Source organism: Rosa rugosa, chromosome 2 (genome assembly GCF_958449725.1).
Source record: "Rosa rugosa chromosome 2, drRosRugo1.1, whole genome shotgun sequence".
In the NCBI taxonomy this organism is placed as follows: Eukaryota; Viridiplantae; Streptophyta; class Magnoliopsida; order Rosales; family Rosaceae; genus Rosa; species Rosa rugosa.
The window spans coordinates 26,762,781-26,776,264 of NC_084821.1; positions in this window are offsets into that span (position 1 = coordinate 26,762,781).

Here is a 13,484-nt window from a genome sequence, read left to right on the forward strand (position 1 = left end):
GTATAATGAGTAGGTCTATTTCTATGTACCACTGTGGGTACTACCACTATATATCTTTTTGTCTGCCTATGTCCTTAAATGGCAGCGGAAGAGTATGTAACGGCCTATTCTGGCTTGAGATGAATAATATTATGATTAAATTATGTTTAGTCCATATACTATGACCCTTTTTTCGTTTCAGTCCCTGACATTCTCAATTAATCTGAAAAGTCTCTAACGTCAAAATTTCTGTCTGATTGGTCCCTCCCGCGTCAAATTAGGAGTTGGCCTTAGGTGAAATGTCCAATATACCCCTCTGTTATTTCTTTTTCCTTTTTAATTTCTTTTTCTCCTTTTATTTTTATTTTTTCTTTTTAATTTCTTTTTCTCCTTTTTTTTTCTTTTTAATTTCTTTTTTTTTTCCTTTTTTCTTTTTAATATCTTTTTTGCTTTTTCTTCTTTTTTTCTTGTTCCTTTTTAATTTCTTTTTTTTTCCTTTTTTTTTTCTTTTCATTTTGCCTACTTTCTCCTTCCTCAACCCACCAATCCCATTCCGATCAAACTCCACAACCCATCTGTTTCTCTCCCCAAATTGAAACCAAACCCAACAAAGACCTAGCTTGGCGGTGCAGAGATGGACATCGAGCAAAAGCAAGAGGCTAGGAGCTGATCGATCACTCCTTCACCTTCTCTGAAGCCATCTCCCTCTGTTGGGATCCGCCCTCGCCTCCATCATCGCCGACGCCATCTCCCAAACACAAGCAGATCCCAATCAGCTCGGAAATTCGCCGCTAAACCACTCCCCTCTTGTTTTCACAGCCTACTTCTCTCTCTTCCACTCATATCTCACTTTCTCTCTCCACATCAAGCCTCAATCTGGAAACTTTTCACTGAAAACTACCATTTTTTCAGACCCTGAGGTTTTTTTCAGACCCTGAGGTTTTTGGGTCTTGCTCAAAATGGTGATTTGGATTTTGGGTCTGGTTGAAATGATGGTTTTTGATGGCCAAGTTGACCAAAACCAGAAGTGAAGAAGAAGAATAGTGATGGAAAAGGAAAATGGCCGCCGGCGTGGAGAATAATAATTGGGGTTTCGGGTCGATCTGGATTGGTTCGCCGACGTGGCGCTACCGATGCAGCAGGATACGATGGTCATTAAAAAGGAAAAAGGAAAAAGAAAAAAGAAAAAAGAAAAGAAAAAGGAAAAAAGAAAAACAAAAAAAGAAAAAGGAAAAAAGAAATTAAAAAGGAAGAAAAAAAAAGAAAAAAAAAAGGGCCGCCGGCATGGAGAACAAGAATTGGGGTTTCGGGTCGATCTGAATTGGTTCGCCGACGTGGCGCTACCGATGCAGCAGGATACGATGGTCATTAAAAAGGAAAAAGAAAAAAGAAAAAAGAAAAAAGGAAAAAAAAAGAAATTAAAAAGGAAAAAGAAAAAAAAAGGAGAGAAAGAAACAACAGAGGGGTATATTGGACATTTCACCTAAGGCCAACTCCTAATTTGACGCGAGAGGGACCAATCAGACGGAAATTTTGACGTTAGGGGCTTTTCAGATTAATTGAGAATGCCAGGGACTGAAACGAAAAAATGGTCATAGTACAGGGACTAAACAGAATTTAATCCATAATATTATTGCCCCTTGGGCTAATTCAAAAAAAATAAAAAATAAAAAAATAAAAAAATAATATATATATATATATATATATATAGTAAAAATTGTCACTTAAGCTAAGACGGGGGAGTTCAAGCTTCCAGTGTCTGCTCTTATAGACTATAGTCTTAGGGATTTGAGATTGTAATAGCTTGCCATTATGGATCACTAAACATGTCTAGTGATTATAACAATTTGACCGGCCACCATTTATAAAGTGGTTTGGTGTCTTGCCCATCGAGTTGAGCATGCTTGAAATACCCATGCAATATATGAGCGAGTCTAACACTTCAAAGATAGGAGATATGTTAAAAAAACAAAAAACAAAAAAAGATTATGTGAAGTAACACTAGAAGTGGGTTAAAGAGCACTCGATTACTTATGCAAAGCTTATTTGCCAAATCAATTACAGCGTTATCGTGAAAAAATGAAAAAGATCTCCCTGTTGTAGAGAAACTGAATTTGAGAGAAATTTACTGTCTATTCTCATTGATAATAGGGGCCTCTTTATATAGAGGATTACAATTCATAGAATCTCAATCGTACAAGGAAAGTAATCGTACATTGAATAGGAATCTAGATCCTTCTAATTTAACCCTATTACCACTAGGTCAAGTAACCTAGAGTTTGGGCCAAACACAAATAGAGATATCCTTAAACACTCCCCCTTGTGTTGTCCAAACGCGGTGCTTCTCTCGTTGCCTCGTTAAAAACCTTGCCGAGTAACAAAAACCCAGTGGGACAAAAATAACCTCGGTCGAAGGGGAAAAAGAGCACAACACACCCGTCACGTTTCGAGGTGAACATGTAGACATCTCCCCCTGATGTCTGCGCCTCCCCCTGATGACTACGATCATGGGAGTTCAGATAATTTCCGCAAGCCAATTCTTGCCACATGTTTCTCGAACGTGGATTTGGGCAATGACTTAGTAAACAAGTCTGCCGCATTGTCCTCAGATCGAACCTGTCACGCCCCGAATTTTGAATAATAAATTCAAATCCGAAACATGAATAATTACACTTACAAAATCCAAATCTTGAAACTTCGAGTTCATTATTACAATTCACTCTCACAAGCAATATTGTAAAGCTCAAATGAGCATAACACACCTCACAACGTACAATTGCTGTAAAACTCTAACAATTGCTCTAACCGCACGATCACCGTCCTGGTTCTCCTGTCCTGTAGGATTACCCGCTACACAATTTGAATAGTGTACCGGGAGTTGCAACAACACAAAACCCGGTAAGCTTTTTACAGCCAGTATGAGTAAACAAGAAGAACTGTTGATTTAATAAAATACATTTCCTTTAACTCAAGTATAGAAATGTAGAAACATCACAATTACAATGATCACCACAAAACCACTTCACTTTCTCACTCTCATATATATATAAATATATATATATATAAATATTATACACTTATGAGTCACTCCCCGTTACCCTCATAAGGTCACTCAACATTTGGCAGACAGACTAGAGCTCTAACTGATCGTTTCCACCTACCCGGCGCGAGGGCGTGGTTCACGATTTAATGCTATTAGTTTCCACCTACCCGGTACAAGGGCGTGGTTCACTAATAGATGCCATGGTCACCCCCGTGACCTATTGATCTCCACAGATCAATATATCTCAACAAATCAACAATTTATTGTTTCTCAACAATAAATTTAATACCTCTCACAATATTGTTGCTTTTCAACAATAAACTCAACACAACCATAACAGTACATAATATCTCACAATTTCAACAATACATATTATTTCACATAAATAATATATATATAGATAGACATTCACACAGGAATGCCCATTAATACCAACTATAGCTCACACAATGACGACAAAAAATAAATTAATTAAAAGTACTCGGTTCGTAATATGAACCACGTGAGGTTTACTCACCTCGATAATCCCGCTGCGTCTTCAATTCCGCTCAAAATACGATCCACAATCGTCCACTAACTCAAACCGTCAATCACCTAGTCAGATACGATCTTAACTTAGCAATCATTCATAAACCACACATATACGGAAATCCAACGGTCGGATTCTAATTTAATGATGATCCAACGGCCAGATCGAATTTATATGATGATCCAACGGTCGGATCCTCACGGATCGCCCTTAGGATCATTCTCCAAAATTATCACGAAGATCCAACGGTCAGATCTTCTTGAATCACTCTAACAAACATCTCCTCAAAATTATACGAAAATCCGACGGTTAGATTCTCACGAATCGCCTTCCGAATCACTATTTCACAATTATACGAAGATCCAACGGTCGGATCTTCGCCCATGACCACACAAAGCCACTGGGACAGTCATAAGATCAACATAACAAAACTACAAGTCCATCGGACGGTCTGATCTTCACAGATCACAAATCGAACGATCGAAATCGATCGAAACTTAAAAATTCATAACTTAATCATACGATATCCAAAAATTATGAATTATATATGCAAACGATCGTATCGACACGTAGAACACAAAAATGGACAGAAACTGTCCTTGGGGTGGCCGGAGGTCGCCGGAAACCACCATCACAGTGGCGGCACCGCCACCCATCCAAAGTCAAAATTAGACAAAACTCCCAACACGAAAGTTCTTCATCTTAACTCGAATTGAAACTTTCATAACTACACCAAAGTCAGATTATAAGCCAAAAAGTAGAATTTTACCTTATAAGGTTTGAAACCTGAAGAACCCTAGTTTTGAATTCGTTCCAATTCGATCTCCACAGATGAAATCGATGCAATCCACCTTAGGGGAAATGATCTACATCCTCAGAAGTGCAGAATCCTCTCAAGAATCACGGCAAAAGGTGGCCGGAGGAGGGAGAACGACGGTGGGGAAAGGAGGTGATTTCCAGCTCGACTGCACCGTGTTCTTCGACTTGTAGCGGCTACCACGTTGGTTATTTCCCCTCGATGTCTTCTACAAAGTTGTAATATAGCTCAGGCCCAGCAAAATCCTTTTTGAATCAACTCGATTCGAGGTTGGATGAGAGAGATATCGGCCGGTGAAGGAAGAGCAGCATCGGGCGAATTCCAGCTCGAGCTGTGCAGCTTCTCGGCCTCCTAGCACCTTCCATGGTTCTTTTCTCACTTTGATGTATTCTAGGAAGTTTTAACTGACTTCAAGGCGAATGAAAATACTTTTGGAATCAAGTCGATCGGAGGTCTGTGGAGGGAGATATGGCCGGTGGAAGAGAGAGGAACAAATCTGGGCTCGGGAGAGAATTGGGGAGAAAATATAGGTTTCTGAAATTTCTGTCCTCCAATGCAATTTCCGGAACTTTTTTTTGTATTTATAGAATTTTCCCGATTTTCAATCGCTTATAACTTTCTCATACGAACTCCGATTTTCGCATTCCATATGTCCACGAACTCGTATCGACGCGCTCTACAACTTTCATGAATGAAGTTTTCCCAAATTCCCAATGTATAAAAAGTCACTTTTTGAGACCTCCTAAATAACGTTCGTTTTCGAAAATTAATCGTTCGAACTAATTCCATAACTTCTCCAAGCCTCGTACTCGCTCCCACTATCGTGAAATCATTTCTAAAAATCCACGGAAATTAATTTGGATTTTTCGGGGTATTACAATCTACCCTCCTTAAAGAAATTTCGTCCCGAAATTTGAGCGTAAGTCAATTCCTCTCGATTAAGGTTGACCTAACCATAGAATCTCAATCTTTTCCAAATCTGTAGTAATCTACAGAGCCTCAGCTCTTTGTATAAAAATACATTCCTATGGCCACTAAATCCTTTCATCACAAACGTAAACTCACACAACAACTGCTCAACAACACTCCACATCACATACACAAAATCGTCACATGGATCATCTCATAGATCCTCACATAGATCATCACATAGATCTTCACTTAGATCATCACTCTGTACTGGCATACAAGCACAGTAAACACTCCCACAAAGTGTTTCGCTACTCAATTAGCATCACGGTAAATCTCTATAGTAAAACTCAAGCATGCACCATTCTTCACAACAATAGTGATGCATCACTCAAAACAAATCATCCCCAAAAGCACGCCAATAAAATATGTCACCCAGTGACGATGACTTGGGCTAAGCATTAGGGCTGGCCAATTGGGCCGAAGAAATCGGACCATCCACATTTCGAACCGGCCCGAACCAAATTGGGTTTAACATTTGGGCCTACCATTCGGGCCGAACAATTGGGCTTACCATTTGGGCCTACCAATCGGGCCGAACAATTGGGCTCACTATTTGGGCTTACTATTTGGGCCTACCAATCGGCCCACCAACTTCCAGCTCGGCTACGGTATGAAATTGTACATACCGTATATACGTATGCATACCGTACAGACCGTATATACGTATGCATAACGTACAACTGTATATACGTATGCATACCGTACAGACCGTATATACGTATGTATACCGTACATACCGTATATACGTCCGTATATCAAGCATATACGAGATCCAAAAATATTTGTAAGAGGTAAGGTTCGAACTCCCGACCCTCGAACACGAAGGTTTTGCTCCCAACCACTGAAGCAAGAGCTGCCTTCATTAATATATGCTCACGTGTTAAATTTATTATGTCATAAGCGACATAAATAAAATAACGGGGGAGGCAAGGTTCGAAACCTTAACCTGCTGCACGAAACCTTTGTCCCCAACCACTGGAGCACAAGCTGTGCTTAATATAATGTGTACAAATGTTATACTTATTATGTCATAAGCGAACATAATAAAAATAAACGAGAGGCAAGGTTCGAACCTCTGACCTCTTGTACAAGAGCCTTGCTCTTCAACCACTAGAGCACCAGCTGCTCTCGTTACTATCCATGCAACTTCTTTTATTTATTCTATCATAAGCGATAGAATAACAACAAACTGTCGGTACACTCCACGTGCCACGACACGTCTCTTCCGTGATTTACGGAAAGCAAATCACTTTCGGCTAAAGCTGTCTGCCACAGCGTCTCGAGGTTCGGCCTGTCCCCTTACACGCTCAACACGCGCCAACAGCTTTTCCGGGTTTCGGGGCGACTTTAATCCAACGCGTGGATTCAAATTCTGAGATCGTTCATCCAACGGTGGAGATCTGCTCACCTTGTTCTATAAATAGGTGCATTCTGGAGAAAAACTGTTCACTCCAAAAGAAAAGAAATTTTCTTCCGAGCTCAAGTCTTTCTCTCTCAACTCTTCAGCCTTTCTCTTCTCAAATCCTTTCTTCATCAATTTCGATCCTTCTCTTCTGATCTTCTCTCCCATCTAGTTGATTCAATCCCATCTTTCCTCTGAACTTTCAGATCTTCAATCTTTTCCTCCAAATCTTCAATCCTTCTTTCTCAGATCTTTTCTTCCATTTGAAGATTCGATCTCATCTTTCCTCTGAGAATCTCAGATCTCCAATCACCAGTTCAACAACTCCAATCCTTCTAACAAAATCTCCCTCAAACACTAAACCATGTATTCCTCGATTTTCACATCCTCTCACTCCATGACCCAAGAGCCACGAACTCTGCAACTAATGGAGCTCCAAACCCCGCAACAAATGGAACCACAACAACAGCAACCAACAGAGGAGGGAGGAAACACCCAAGCAGCTGGAAGTAGTGCCAACATAGATTTCTGGCGAAGCCGTACCAGGTGGATTCCTACTCCAGAACAAATAAGAATCCTCAAGGATCTTTACTACGTCAAGGGATTTAAGTGCCCAACTACAGAGCACATTCACGAGATCTGCCTCCAGCTGAACCAGTATGGACATGTTGAGGGTAAGAACATTTACTTTTGGTTCCAGAACGTCAGGGCTCGAGAGAAGCAGATGAATAGGTGTAATCAGGCTGCTCCAGTGCCCATGGGAACTAGTTCTCTTGGTACTGGTGGATCCATTGATCTCAATTTTGGGTCCACTGGTTCTACTGGTGCTGGTGGATCCATCGACATCAATTTTGGGCCAGCTGGTGGATCCATTGACATCAATTTTGGGTCCACTAGTTCTACTGATGATGGTAGATCCATTGATCTCAACTTTGGTTCCACCTATTCTACTGGTAATGAAGGATTTCTTGATTTAAATTTTGTTTCATATTCTTCCTCACCCTTCAATACTAATACCAGTACAACTCTTTTGGCACAACAGGAGGACGAACATCCCTGCAACAACGAGGAGGAGATCACCAGGAGGTTGAAACTCTTCCTCTGTTCCCCGTGCACGGCGAGGACGTCTTTGGTAACCCGAAGACTACATCCGAGGAAGGTAGCGTATTTGGTTACTATTCTGGTGGCTCAGGCGGTTACAACAGTGGCTCTAACGTTTCTCTTGAGCTCAGCCTCAATCCATCCGGAGCTGCTGACTAGGCTTAGCATAGCATAGTCCTCGTTTTCCTTTTTTTTTTTTTGTAATATAAAATCAATAAGATGGTGTGCATGTTTTCCTTTCTTTTTGTTTAACCAACGACAACACCAAGGATCGAACCTTGGTCACCCAATACTATTTTCAAAACCATAAACAACTCTACTGCACACATCTTTCATAATGATGCAATAAAAACAATCACTCAAAAAGAATCCAACAATCAATTAAGTCGCATCGAGGTCTAGCTAGTATCCTCTGAGTCAAACCAAACACAACAATTTCATCGATAGGATTAGGGATTTATAAAGCTAAACACATCCTAAGTTAGCTAGGAAAAACCCACGTCTTTAGAGTTACTCTTACAACTCTTATAGAATCTCGATAATTCCATCTATCAATTGCTTCAACAAAAACTCACCACAATTCAATCCCTAACATTTAGCGATTCAGAATTCGAATCAAACTCCATATCACATAGTAATTCACTTGAACCACCATGGATACCTAACAAAGTCACTAAAATCAATATCCGAAATTGCGTTTAACTATATCACCTAAAATCAATCACCAAAGGCACACACTCTCATCCAACATCATTCACAAGAACTGATTCTAACTCTCCCAATTAATTACACCAAAATCAACTCCCTTGCAAAACTTTAAGTGTCCCGCCTACTTAAACTTAAAACACACAACAACTTCAAATTCACTGCAGTCCATCTCCATACTATGATCCAAAACTTAAGAAAACTAGTTCACCACACAAAGGCCACAAAATTCAATTTCATTCACTTGAACAAAACTATATTCACAAGTCACGGTCAGGTCATCAACCCATGGTGTTCAAATGAATAAATTTCAAATCCAGTTTTCCTTTTGAATCGTAACGTATCGTTCCAAAATGATGCAAGCAACATCAACCACGTATATAAGACACGTCTCGCGAACTCAATTCAAATTCCAAATCATCAAAACTACTACTAATTCCAATTCTACCAACAATCCTGATTCTGAAGGAATTATAGTACTCAACGACAACCCAAAACAATGGTCTCTCATCTCTAACCATCGAGCACAAAATAAAATTCTTGTCTCGCACCTTAAACCCTGCTTAACAACTTACAAGCACAAGGAAGAAGTAACCACAATAATTTCTTTCCTAACCTCAACCCTACTAACAAACTCCACAAGGACATCTCATTATAAAACAAGATATTTAATCCTTGATACGTACATCCCATCCAAACGTCTGTACGTCCAACTTAAGAAGACAAAATTTATAACAATTCATACTCGTATCCACACTAGGTACGTGCATAGGTCAACATCATGCCTTCAACCAACACTTCAACATCCAAAAGGACCTCACTTCCATAAAACAAATCTCACCGACTCATCAGAGTTAAATCTAGAGGTCTCTATTCCTCGAAGATTACAACCTGCGGAAACTAAATTTATTCTAATACGAACTTAGAAGACAACTCTACCGTCCTACAGACATACACGCTGTCTAGACCCCATACTAAGACATACCCAATGATTATACCAGTACCGAAGAGTATATGATGGGGATCCGCTGCAGACGGGCCATCACTCGGGGAGTACTGATTATCACCAAATATGTACCTTACGCTCTGATACCAAACTGTCACGCCCCGAATTTTGAATAATAAATTCAAATCCGAAACATGAATAATTACACTTACAAAATCCAAATCTTGAAACTTCGAGTTCATTATTACAATTCACTCTCACAAGCAATATTGTAAAGCTCAAATGAGCATAACACACCTCACAACGTACAATTGCTGTAAAACTCTAACAATTGCTCTAACCGCACGATCACCGTCCTGGTTCTCCTGTCCTGTAGGATTACCCGCTACACAATTTGAATAGTGTACCGGGAGTTGCAACAACACAAAACCCGGTAAGCTTTTTACAGCCAGTATGAGTAAACAAGAAGAACTGTTGATTTAATAAAATACATTTCCTTTAACTCAAGTATAGAAATGTAGAAACATCACAATTACAATGATCACCACAAAACCACTTCACTTTCTCACTCTCATATATATATAAATATATATATATATAAATATTATACACTTATGAGTCACTCCCCGTTACCCTCATAAGGTCACTCAACATTTGGCAGACAGACTAGAGCTCTAACTGATCGTTTCCACCTACCCGGCGCGAGGGCGTGGTTCACGATTTAATGCTATTAGTTTCCACCTACCCGGTACAAGGGCGTGGTTCACTAATAGATGCCATGGTCACCCCCGTGACCTATTGATCTCCACAGATCAATATATCTCAACAAATCAACAATTTATTGTTTCTCAACAATAAATTTAATACCTCTCACAATATTGTTGCTTTTCAACAATAAACTCAACACAACCATAACAGTACATAATATCTCACAATTTCAACAATACATATTATTTCACATAAATAATATATATATAGATAGACATTCACACAGGAATGCCCATTAATACCAACTATAGCTCACACAATGACGACAAAAAATAAATTAATTAAAAGTACTCGGTTCGTAATATGAACCACGTGAGGTTTACTCACCTCGATAATCCCGCTGCGTCTTCAATTCCGCTCAAAATACGATCCACAATCGTCCACTAACTCAAACCGTCAATCACCTAGTCAGATACGATCTTAACTTAGCAATCATTCATAAACCACACATATACGGAAATCCAACGGTCGGATTCTAATTTAATGATGATCCAACGGCCAGATCGAATTTATATGATGATCCAACGGTCGGATCCTCACGGATCGCCCTTAGGATCATTCTCCAAAATTATCACGAAGATCCAACGGTCAGATCTTCTTGAATCACTCTAACAAACATCTCCTCAAAATTATACGAAAATCCGACGGTTAGATTCTCACGAATCGCCTTCCGAATCACTATTTCACAATTATACGAAGATCCAACGGTCGGATCTTCGCCCATGACCACACAAAGCCACTGGGACAGTCATAAGATCAACATAACAAAACTACAAGTCCATCGGACGGTCTGATCTTCACAGATCACAAATCGAACGATCGAAATCGATCGAAACTTAAAAATTCATAACTTAATCATACGATATCCAAAAATTATGAATTATATATGCAAACGATCGTATCGACACGTAGAACACAAAAATGGACAGAAACTGTCCTTGGGGTGGCCGGAGGTCGCCGGAAACCACCATCACAGTGGCGGCACCGCCACCCATCCAAAGTCAAAATTAGACAAAACTCCCAACACGAAAGTTCTTCATCTTAACTCGAATTGAAACTTTCATAACTACACCAAAGTCAGATTATAAGCCAAAAAGTAGAATTTTACCTTATAAGGTTTGAAACCCGAAGAACCCTAGTTTTGAATTCGTTCCAATTCGATCTCCACAGATGAAATCGATGCAATCCACCTTAGGGGAAATGATCTACATCCTCAGAAGTGCAGAATCCTCTCAAGAATCACGGCAAAAGGTGGCCGGAGGAGGGAGAACGACGGTGGGGAAAGGAGGTGATTTCCAGCTCGACTGCACCGTGTTCTTCGACTTGTAGCGGCTACCACGTTGGTTATTTCCCCTCGATGTCTTCTACAAAGTTGTAATATAGCTCAGGCCCAGCAAAATCCCTTTTAAAATAAACTCGATTCGAGGTTGGATGAGAGAGATATCGGCCGGTGAAGGAAGAGCAGCATCGGGCGAATTCCAGCTCGAGCTGTGCAGCTTCTCGGCCTCCTAGCACCTTCCATGGTTCTTTTCTCACTTTGATGTATTCTAGGAAGTTTTAACTGACTTCAAGGCGAATGAAAATACTTTTGGAATCAAGTCGATCGGAGGTCTGTGGAGGGAGATATGGCCGGTGGAAGAGAGAGGAACAAATCTGGGCTCGGGAGAGAATTGGGGAGAAAATATAGGTTTCTGAAATTTCTGTCCTCCAATGCAATTTCCGGAACTTTTTTTTGTATTTATAGAATCTTCCCGATTTTCAATCGCTTATAACTTTCTCATACGAACTCCGATTTTCGCATTCCATATGTCCACGAACTCGTATCGACGCGCTCTACAACTTTCATGAATGAAGTTTTCCCAAATTCCCAATGTATAAAAAGTCACTTTTTGAGACCTCCTAAATAACGTTCGTTTTCGAAAATTAATCGTTCGAACTAATTCCATAACTTCTCCAAGCCTCGTACTCGCTCCCACTATCGTGAAATCATTTCTAAAAATCCACGGAAATTAATTTGGATTTTTCGGGGTATTACAGAACCTGGTTCACTTTGATATTGAGGAGCTTCTGTTGTTGATGATTGTAGAAGAATTTGGGCGATATATGCTTGGTGTTGTCGCCTTTGATGTAGCATTGCTTCATTTGTTCAATACAAGCAGCATTATCCTCATAAATGCTCGTTGGCTCATCTGTGGTAGACTTCAAACCACAATTGCTTCGAATATGCGTAACTATGGACCGAAGCCATATACATTCACGAACTGCTTCGTGAAGAGCAATAATCTCTGCATGATTCGAAGAAGTAGCGACTAAGGTCTGTTTTGTAGACCTCCAAGATATCGCGGTCTTTCCCATGGTGAAAACATAACCAGTTTGGGAGCGACCTTTGTTTGGGTCAGAGAGGTACCCAGCATCAGCAAAACCTTCCAAAACACTTATATCGTTTTGGGATGGGGATAGGGGACGCAGTCCACCATGTGTGGCGTCCCTGGCACTTGATGGGTCCGAATCCATCTTTTCTCTGTAGGGATAGAACAAGTCCATATCGATCGTACCACTTAGGTATCGAAAGATATTTTTAACACCAGTCCAATGGCGTCGTGTTGGCGCAGAGCTATATCTAGCTAGTAAGTTCACAGCGAATAAGATATCCGGTCTTGTGCATTGTGCTAAGTACAATAATGCGCCTATTGCACTTAGGTAGGGCACTTCTGCCTCTAGCACTTCTTCATCGTCATCTTTTGGACGAAATTGATCCTTCCTTGGATCAAGACTACGGACGACCATTGGGGTGCTTGAAGGCTTAATCTTGTCAGTGTTGAAACGCCTAAGCATCTTTTGGGTATAAGCTGATTGATGAATCAGGATACCATCTCTACGGTGCTCAAGTTCTAAACCGAGGCAAAACCGTGTTTCCCAAGATCTTTCATCTCAAACTCGGATTTCAAGTGTTCAGCGGTTTCCCTTAACTCTTTAAGGGTGCCAATTATGTTCATGTCATCGACATAAACCGCTACTATTGCAAATCCGGAACTTGTCCTTTTTATGAACACACATGGGCATAGTTCATTGTTGACATATCCCTTTCCAATCAAGTAGTCACTTAGACGGTTATACCACATCCGTCCGGATTGTTTCAATCCATATAGTGAGCGTTTCAATCTAATCGCAAACGCGCTCCGTGGTTTAGAGCCACTTGATTTGGGTAACTGAATTCCGTCT